At 46.2% G+C, this 10,051-nt stretch overlaps 1 protein-coding gene across 3 annotated transcripts in view; it reads right to left on the reverse strand.

Moving 5' to 3' along the window:
- Atpsckmt (ATP synthase c subunit lysine N-methyltransferase) overlaps positions 1–10,051 on the reverse strand; it is a 269,273-nt gene that overhangs the window by 205,044 nt on the left and 54,178 nt on the right. The window lies entirely within an intron of this gene.

Here is a 10,051-nt window from a genome sequence, read left to right on the forward strand (position 1 = left end):
AGGATGGGTAGTGTTCCCAAGCCTGCTTCACTGAAAGCCTGTACTCACTGTCACAGCCAGAACTGCCCCCTCTAATTTCCACAACATAGCATCCCAAGTGGGTCCTCTTCTAGAGGCATCAGGAAGAGTTGCTTAATCTAAGGGGACACCAGAGGGCGGGGCTGTGGAGGTTCTGCCCGTCAGTCACGCTCAGCCCTCCCCCGCCGCTGCTCATGGCAGATCCCCACCAGGCCGAGGGGCTGCCCAGAACACAGGCCACCGTCCCTCTCCACAAAACTATCCAACAATGAAATTTAGAGTTGAGTTCTGAGTTCTTCAACACTCCACTTATCTCATCCCCTGTTAGAGAATTGCAGTTTGTAAAGTGTTGTCCTTCTTGAGTTCTGTTTCACTTAGAACTCTTGAAAAGAAAGCTTTCAGGCTCACAGGAGTAAAGCAGTAATGGTGAAAACTGATTTGCTGTTAAACCTTTGCGAGGGCTGTCTGCGCTTCCTAAGGACACCCGAATAATTCCACAGCTGCAGCCACCCCTCTGCCAACCCTCAGCACTGATCCTCGATAGAAGGCTCGTGTCCAGGTATTTTTGTTCTGTGCGTGGCATCTCCCTTGCTACTCTGTTGAATTGTGCAGCTGCACAAAACTGCAACAGCTGCAGTGGCATCTGCAGCCTCTCTAGTTTCCTCCTGGCCACAGCAGCCACAATGTTCAGAGGAAATGGAGACAGGGAATTAGGTCATAGAGCAAACGATCCTCCGATGCCAAGCAGTCACCAATTAGAAAACCATTAGCCATGTTCTCTGTGGGAACAGAGAGGGCCACTGGGTCCTCTTGCAAGGCTTAGACTCTATGATAAGAATGCTTTCCAGGTTCTTATGCCAGGCAGTTCTCCCTGGGTTCATGCACTCAGCGTACATTTATTGAACACCTACTGGGAAAAAACACTTATGACAAATAAAAGACCCAGTGCTTACATCCAAGGTCTCCAACTCAGGGTGCTGGCTGCTGTCACAGAAGTAAACAGCGCATCTTCAAGAACACTGGAAATTGGATGGGGGCAAGGAGTTGGCAGTTGACAATGAAAATGTCCCCCAAATAAAATGCTCAAGATTCTGAGATGGGGGGCAAAGGGGATTCTGTGCCTAAGTGACAAAGAACATTAAAAACTGTAAGCAAGCATTGTGTCTAGACAGAGCCAAGCCTAGGAACTGTTATTTGATATGCAATTTTCTACTTAGCAGAGCAGGTACACAGAATTCAATTTGGGAATGATCTGCATTCTGTTCAGTTTCCACAATAGCATCCAAATGGAGGCGGGGACAGGGGAATTTATCTTCCCACAAATTCACTCCCTAGGGGTGCGCTGGCTCACCAGCGGGGGCGTCAGTGCTAGCTAGGTGGGCGGCAGAACAGACAACAGCGAAATTACTGCCACAAATCGCCCCGCAGGAGCCCTGGTACTGGAGCTGCCGGCTTCTGCCTGCTCCTGTAATTGCACACCCAAATCCACTGCCAGAAAAGGATAACGAACCTACAAAGGAAAAAAACTGCCTCTCCGGCTGCCCAAGAACTGGCCTGGCTGTAATCTAGAGCAATAAATCTTCTTTTCTAATGCAATTCCTTGGGCTAAAACATTTTACAGTATCACCGCATTTTATCATTCCTAAAATTTGAGGTGCATTTTGCAGTCAAATTGCATATTTTAAGTGGCATTATTTCTCTCCCCACCAAAAACAAAACCAAAAAGACTGTTATTAAATGGATAATGTGTTTTACGATCAGACACATCTTGGAATCAAGGAAATTCCATAATTGCCGTGATTTAAAATGCATTTCCATAGAATGAAAAGCACAGGGAAGGTGGGAGGCTGAGTGTGGCTTCCCACATGCATCGTGTAATCAGACGTCTGTTGTTCACAGCTCATCAGCCACCTGGGGGCTCTGGTTCGCAGGCCCTTTGGAGGGTAGTCTTCCCATCAGGCCTAATCTCTGCGGAGCCCCCTGCAAAGCGAGCCTGGCGGTCTCTCTTTGGTCTTAGGAAACACTCACGCTAAAGCATGTAGAGTCAAAACCCTCAGCTCAAACACGGGTTCCAGTCCTTGACCTTAAGATGGCTGTGGTCCAACTACCCTTGATTTCAGCTTCTGATGCAAATAGTCAGGGCAGGGACTTGGATCTGCAAGGGCCAGCGACTGACCCAGGGGTACTTCCGGTACTACAGGAAGCTCAGCAGCAGCCATGTTTCTCAAGGGCCAAAAGATGGCAGTGTCTAGGGAACGAGTAGCAAAGACTGCTGGTCCTCGGGGGGACATATCCAGGAAACTTGTGTGACAGTGAGGGAATCATTGCTCCCTGTGTGCTGGGTTGCACTTAACCTTCTATCCTCCGGTTCACTCATTCCTTATGATTTTTAAATCTGAGATGTCTCATTTTGAACAACAAAGAGGCTCATTAGAAAAGAATCAGTAATGATAAACTATAGAATTTGCTTTTCACTGTGATCCCACAACAAGATAGAATTGTTTTCTAATCAATCTAGGATTTCCATGATAAGCAGCTAAATGTGTAGCATGGTTCGGAGAGGTTAAGAGGTGCTAAAAACATCATCACTTGGCAGAGAAATTGAAAAGGCCAGCAGTGTCTCCCCCAGGTCTTGGTGAGTCCACTTAAGGAACCGTTAAAACTGAGCAGGAACACGGCACTACCCTGGACACCATTCTCCATGGGAGCCCATCAGAGCCAGGCATTTGTCAAAATACCTGCAGAATCAAGCTTTCAGGAGAAGGGAGGGAGGCCACAGGTAGATGCTCTCAGGGAACGCAGCTTTACTGAAGAAAGAAAAAAAATACTAAAAAAATAGAAGGCTAATGGTTGGGTGTCTGAAAAATATATAGTGTTTCCTCTGTTTTTTTTGAAGTAAAAAATTGGGAGACCAAAAAAACCCTACATTAAGTCAAATGAACTTAATTTTTTAATGTTGTTAATGGCATAATATGCCAAGGAAATATAAAAATATAGATATCACCACAAGTAAGCACATCTATGCTGTAGTACAACCAAAGGCTGGAGCTCTGGAATTCAAGAGGCATTGGTTGGCCTGAAAGCCAGGTGGTTGCTGAAGACCCAGGATCCACAAGATGAAAGGATCCCAGGAACAGCCACCCACCAGCTAAAGATGTTGCAACTGGACCATCACGCATGTCACGTCAGGTGTCTGTGTCGAGCCCTGAAACTGGGAGGCTTGCCTGATATGGCAGCTCGTGTGGTCCTAACACACACCAAAGTCTAGCCTCTGGATGTCTCAGTGTGCAGTCGATATTCAGCCCACATGATGGCCATTTCTTCTTTTCCAGAATCTCATCATGCTCCGTGAACATCCTGTGCATGGGGTGATGCTTATAATAAAAGCCTCAATCCAATCCTGTAAGTTTTCGAACGTCTTCCCCCATTAAAATAAAAGCAACAATGCCAGGTGTGTGATCATGAATTGGGAAAAGGAGGTGGAAATGTGAAGCTGGAACACTATAATTTTCTAACACATTTTCGATGTTTGTCTTCCTCCAAGGAATACAGGCTGAGAATGACCATTTTCAAAGTGTACCGCACTAAGACATACTGCCGTGAAGACTCTCCCCCTTGCTCTGAACAGGTATCCCGTCATTCTTGTCACTTGCTGACGAGCTCTGCAGTCCCTTTCCTGAGCGTGTACACAAGGTGTGATCAAAACTTCAGTCAGCGCTGCTGCCAAGTACTAAACGACAGAAAGGCAGGCTTGTACAAACACGGTACGTCCTCATGCCCTTCTTCACCAGTTCTGGCGCCGTGCAACTCCTGGCTCTTCCTCCGAGTCAAAATGACCATGAAAGGTGAGTGATTTGAATTCATTCAGGACACCACGGCAGCCATGAGGGTGTCACTAAAGACACAAACCAAAGAGCCCTCCAGAGCTGCCTCAGAGAGCGGCAAGAAGGACGGGATGCGTGTATGTGAAGCAAGAGGGAGTATTTCGAGGGGGATCAATAGCAATACATATCTCGTACTGTAATTTCATTAGATTCAAAGACTCACTGTAAGTTTTGATCACCAAATACCCCCTCTGCCTGTCCGTAGCTCTCCTACAGCAGTCCTCTATGACTTTCTAACTTGCATCATAACAAACAAAGCTAATACGGATTAAACACTGTGTGCATACAAATACAGCAGAAAAATAAGGGGAAACAAAAAAAACAACTATTAATGCACTCAGTCATTACAGAATCATTATTTCTCCATTTTCCATAAGAGGACATGGAAAGGTTACAGAACCTGCTCCTTCCAGCTTTCCTTAGTTAGGCCTGGGGAACATGGGTAGGGGAGGACAAGCGCCTTGCTGGTTGGTTTAGGGCAGCATCATTTGCATGTAAACCTCTGCCCAAAAGGAAGAAAAATTTTGCCTCTCCTTAGGTTTTTTTTGGGGGGGCAGAGGCTGTTTTTGTCTTTTCTAAATACTGGGGATTGAACCCAGGACTTTCCTCACTGAGCTATAACCCAAAGCCTTTTTTATTTTTATTTTGAGACAGACTATCCATTAGGTCACTAAGAGGCCCAGGCTGCACTGGAACCGGGAATCCTCCTGCCTCAGTTTCCCAGAGTCCTGTGATCACAGGTGTGCACCGCCACAAACTGCTTCTCCTTAAGGTTTTCTTTGCTGTTTCCTGTGCTAACAGAGAGGAGAAGAGTTGGCCTTTCTTGTTTCCTCCACATCTTCCTCTTCCCCAGCCAGGTCTCCACTCAGCCACCCAACAGAGATGGGCAGGAGATCGCTACCAGGCCAGCAGGCTGCCCCACGCCTCAAGTGGTTGTTGCCAGCAAGTCAGCACCCTGGGGCCCTGTGTGGGTGAAGCCTGCCCACACAGCCCCTCCAGAGTGCTGTCAGGGCAAGGTCACCGCTGCCTGGGGTCTACAAGGGACTCACGCAAGGCTGGAGCAGCAGTGTGTCACGCCCTCCCAGTGGATCCATGGCAGCCACCCTGGGTGTGTGCCAGGGATGGAAAATAAAATCTCACAGTCCCGATCTGTCCATCATAGTTTGGGGTTTTTTTAATGATAGAAAATAATACATACTCACTATGAATTTTAAAAATTAAATTAAAATCAAGTAAGATAGAAAATGGATAGCCTCCAAAATCTGCATCCCCCCACGCATACAAAAAAGAAAAACCCTCTGTAGATGCAGTATATCCAACAGACCTTTCTATGTCTTAAAAAATAGATGAGAGTTTCTAATCAATCACTCAGCCAAGTTAGCACCGTGTCTTAATGTTCCAGCAGCAACTCGTTTGTAACACAGTGAAAATGCAAATGAGTTATTACTGCGCATTTAGGGGTGGGTGGGGTTTTTTACAGCAATGTCTGAATGCTGACATTTTCCCTCGTCTTGTTCCTCTGCCTCCATGCTGAACAAACTCTCCCTGGTCCTGTAGCGCCAAGCATAAGGAACAGTTAGTCAGATGCGACCGACTAAGGGGCCAACCAGGTCGAGGACAAGAATTCATTCTGAACCCGGGCTATGGCTCACCTGGGACCTTGCCCAGCACAGTGACATCTGGGACCCCTTCCAGGTGGTGGTGCTACAGCTCCAGACATCAGATCCAGCTGTCTAGGGCTGAGGGAAAGGCCTAGAATCCGAGCTCCGGGAAGCTTCCCCTGCGCTCACTAAAAATCACAAAGAGGGCTGGGGATTTAGCTCAGTGGTTCCACCACCTGCCTCACAAGCACAAGGTCCAGAGTTCGATCCCCGGTACCAAAAAAAAAAAATCACACAGAGGCTTCAGGAATCCACGTATCAGTCTCAGGCCAGCTGGGATCCAGCCTAACGCTGAGGACTGCCTGATGGATGGTTGGCTTGGACACACAGCCCTGCCACACACTGAATCTACTGCCTCCTGGATCTTGGACACCCAACCCCAGAGCTGGGACAAATAGTGCCTGCTGCTCACTAGCTGCCCATTGATGGCATTTGTCACAGCAGCCAAAGAGACAAAGACACCAGGCCTGCCAAGGACTGCTGGGCCTCTGCAGATCCCAGTGGAGGATGTCTGCCTGTCACCCTCAGGACAAGAGGCGCGACAGTCCTCTCCCTCCTTATCTTCCCAGGTGAAAGTGGTTGCCCCCATAGGAGGAACTCAAGTGACAACAGTGTTCCCACCCGGAGGACACTCAGTGTGATACACAGCACTCAAGACAGGCTTCATTTACAGAACTGACATTTATTTTTCTGTCGCAGGTAATTTACCTGCATATTTTCCCTCTCATTCCCAGGAAGCATATAAGAGAAGTTTTAGCTTCATAATTTCAGGTGTTTGAGAACTTGACATAGCTGTATTAACCATCATATTCTCGGGGTGAATCTGTTCTGTAGTGATAAATCTCAGAAAAAACAAAAGTAGGAGATGCGCATATCATTTCTGATTTCCATACTCTTCCTGGTGTAGCATGTGACTTTATGTTCTGTTAACATTTTTATCTAGATTTGTGCAAATAGATGGAAAAAATATCTAATGTGGCACAAAAATATAACTGAAATAAAAGCTCTAGGCAAAACCATAAGCAGGAATAATCTGCTACAAAAATACCTCTCCAGCTGAATAAAATAGTTAAAGTTTTGGCTGAAATATCAACTTTGAATACAATTACAGCACAGTAGTTAGCGAATCATTCAGAAATGGATATTTTAGTGTCCTGCTTTTCAAATTACCGTGTAGAACTTTTGGCAATAAAGGGCAGTAGGAAGAAGTGGAAAACCATAAAATGGGAAATGTAACATATTTAGCAGGATCTGGGGAGGAAGCGGGAGGGTGGGGAGACTCAGATGGGCTGGTGCTGACTGCGGTTCTTGGGGTGGCAGCTGCTGTGACCTCAGAACCCCAAGACAACAGGTAACAAGGGAAAACAGGATGAGCTGAATTTAGAAAAATTATTCGAGCAGGACACAGTGGCACACGCCTGTCATTCCCACACTCAGGAAGCTAAAGCAGGAGGATCACCATGAGTTCAAGGCCAACCCGGGCAACATAGTGAGTTCAAGGCCAGCCTGAACTACATAGCGAGACCCTGTCTCTCAAAAGACAAACAGATTGTGGTCCTGGCACCCAAAGGCTGAGGCAGGAGGATGGCCATGAGTTGGAGGCCAGCATGCACTACATAGTGGTGTTCAAGGCCAGCCTGAACTAATAGCAAGACCCTGACTCAAAAGAATAGTGTGTACTGTACTCTGAAATAAATAATTAGAAAAAAGATAAATAATGCCTGCTAAACTCAAAATTAGTCTTGGTAGGGCTGGAGGTATGGATCAGTGGCAAAGCACTTCCTCAGCCTGGACGAATCCCTGGGTTTGATCCCCAGTATTTCAAAAGAATAAAAAAAAATAGTTTTGTTAAATGGAAAATGTCAACAGAAATTTTTTAGGGCAAAAACTGCAACTGCTGGATTATTTGTATCACCACCTAGCAGTGATTAAATATTCAAGACAATTTCATTAAGGTGATTACTTATTTAAATTTGGTAAACTACCTAAGCAGATGATACTCCTTCTGCTCCAAGGGGGAAAAAAAAAGGCTGGGCTCAAAATATCTCCCACCACACAGGGGCTGGGGGAAGGAACTGGGAGAGACACCTTCTAACTTCCGGGCTCTCAACGAATCAGAAAGAGTCGCCATCTTTGTCTGCTGAGCGTCTGATACACAGATGTCCTCAAAAGACAGTCTCTAGACTACCAGAGCCTCTCTTACAAGATGTTCAGAAGCACAAATGATAAGCACAGCGACCACAGTTTCTCTTCAATAGTGGATGTCGAAGAGATTGGAGCAACTGCACTCTAATGATGGGACCTAGAATTTCATGCCCTCAAGAGCAAATAAAAACATTATCAGATAAATGCAATCAATACAATGAACTCTCTGAATTCTGAAAATGCAATCATATAGCAATTGAAATTGCCGAGCATCTTTTTCTTCTCTCCTTGTCTCTTTAAAGCTGTTGTTGGACCAATCCTACTCAATTGAATTTTCAGGCCACTGTTGGATTAAAAAATTTAAGAAGCCTGGTGTAGGGGAGCACACCTGTAATCCCAGCACCATGGGAGGCTGAGGCAGGAGGACTGCAAGTTTGAGCCCAGCCTGGGCAATTTAGCATCTTAGAGAAACCTTGTATTTTTTTAAAAAATGATTTTAAGAAAACCAAAATCACAAAAAAAGAGACCAATTCCACATTTCAAAATTTAACCTTTGAACCGAAGTTGAGGTTTCTCTTCTTCCCAAGTGAGACTACCTTTGCCCCTCAAGAAGTGCCAACACTGCTTCTCCCCTCCCCAGTGCTGCCTGTTCTCCTCACTACACCTGGCTTCCGATTCCTGCCCCCCCCACTCCCGGGCCAGTATGCATCTGGTGGAAACTGCAATTCACATCTGAATAATCTGGACCTTTGTTCTGGCTGGTGACCTCCAGGATGGTTCTCTCTCCATGCTGACAGCCAGGCAATCATGAGGGGCGACAGCGACACCCTCCATGCACCATGGGCAAAGCCAGGGTGCTCAGTAGGCTCGGAGTGGTAAAGGCACTTTTTAGTTAACCATATTTTGCATCCAACATAGATAGATTCATGGGGATGTGGCTCACTGCAAGCAATGGCAGGATCCGTAACACACACAGTCTTATGCATACATATAACCCACTGGCAAAGGTGTGATGGGGAAGCTGGATGTGGAGGCACATGTCTGGAATCTCGGTACTCTGGGAGGCTGAGGCAGGAGCATTGCCAGCTTGAGGACAGCCTGAGAAATGTAGCCACCTAACAAGACCCTGTCTCAAAATTTAAAAAGAGCTGGAGATTTAGCTCAGTACAAAGGCCCTGGGTTCAAGCCCGAGTATCACCAAGAAAAAAAACGTAAAAAGATGACATCAGGGGAAGTACGTCTGTGTGAGGGTCGTGTGATCATGTAACAAAGCTAAATTCTGATTTGTTCACTGTATAAACTGATAGCGTTCTCTACCAGTCAAAATGGCCCCAACAGTCCTACATTCTAAAATGGCTCCCGTCCCTAAAATGGTTCCCACTTACAGGAAATGAGCCACTTTGGACAAGTAAAACCTACCCCTTCTGGAGAAGCAAAACCTAACTTGTTGCTCCACCCTGCTACCTCATGATCCTCCCCTTCCAATCCCCTGCCACCGTCTCTAGCCCTGCAGTACAAACAATCCCCAACCCTCGTGATGCCCTACTGCCACATAGCCCCTTATAAACCCCACCCAGTTGGTCTCTCTTTCTCTGTCTCTATATATCTCTATCTCTATCTGTATCTCTGTCTCTCTCTACATTGTTTGAGAGAGCCCAGCAGCTCTTCTCCCCAATAAAGCCTTGCCTTTCGTGCTCCTTTTTCAGCTCATTTTTTTCAATAACATTGACAGTAATGAAATTGTAATCTACAACTGAAAAGAAGTAGTCAGACGGGCAACATGTAGAACTGTGGAGGGAAACAGAGAAGAGTGGAAAGCCCTGCTGCTCAGAGTGGGGGGTGGGGCTAGGAGGACCCTTCTCCACCAATGACCTCCTCCACGGTGCTGTATGTTAATATCTAAGATAAAGAACGGAAGCCAAGCCCCCGAAGACAGCAAGAGGCTGGGGGTGTCAGAGAGGCAGCAGCGTTTCCTCTCACTGGGGAAGAGGAAGACAATCCTGGGCCTATCCAGCCCAGCCCTGGCTAGAAACACCTGTCGCTAGTTACGGTTTTACAGTGGCTACTGAAAGAATGGAAATTCAATCCATGCTTCCAGAGAAAAAGATCAAAGGAGGACTAAAGAAGACGTCCTCGATCCAACAGACAGTAGAAGACAGCAAGGAAAGGGGGAAACAGAAAACAGAAACAATATGGCAGCAATAAATCCAAATATGCTGGAGACAACAAATAATAAGTTGATAAGTAAGTAATTCATAAATCATTTACACTCACTTATCAAGAAAGTGGCTGATGCTTTAAATTCCAAAGCTTCAACCTTGGCTGGCACGGGTAACATCCAGC

Source organism: Fukomys damarensis, unplaced genomic scaffold (assembly GCF_012274545.1).
Source record: "Fukomys damarensis isolate Sample0158 unplaced genomic scaffold, DMR_v1.0_HiC HiC_scaffold_1, whole genome shotgun sequence".
Classification (NCBI taxonomy): domain Eukaryota; kingdom Metazoa; phylum Chordata; class Mammalia; order Rodentia; family Bathyergidae; genus Fukomys; species Fukomys damarensis.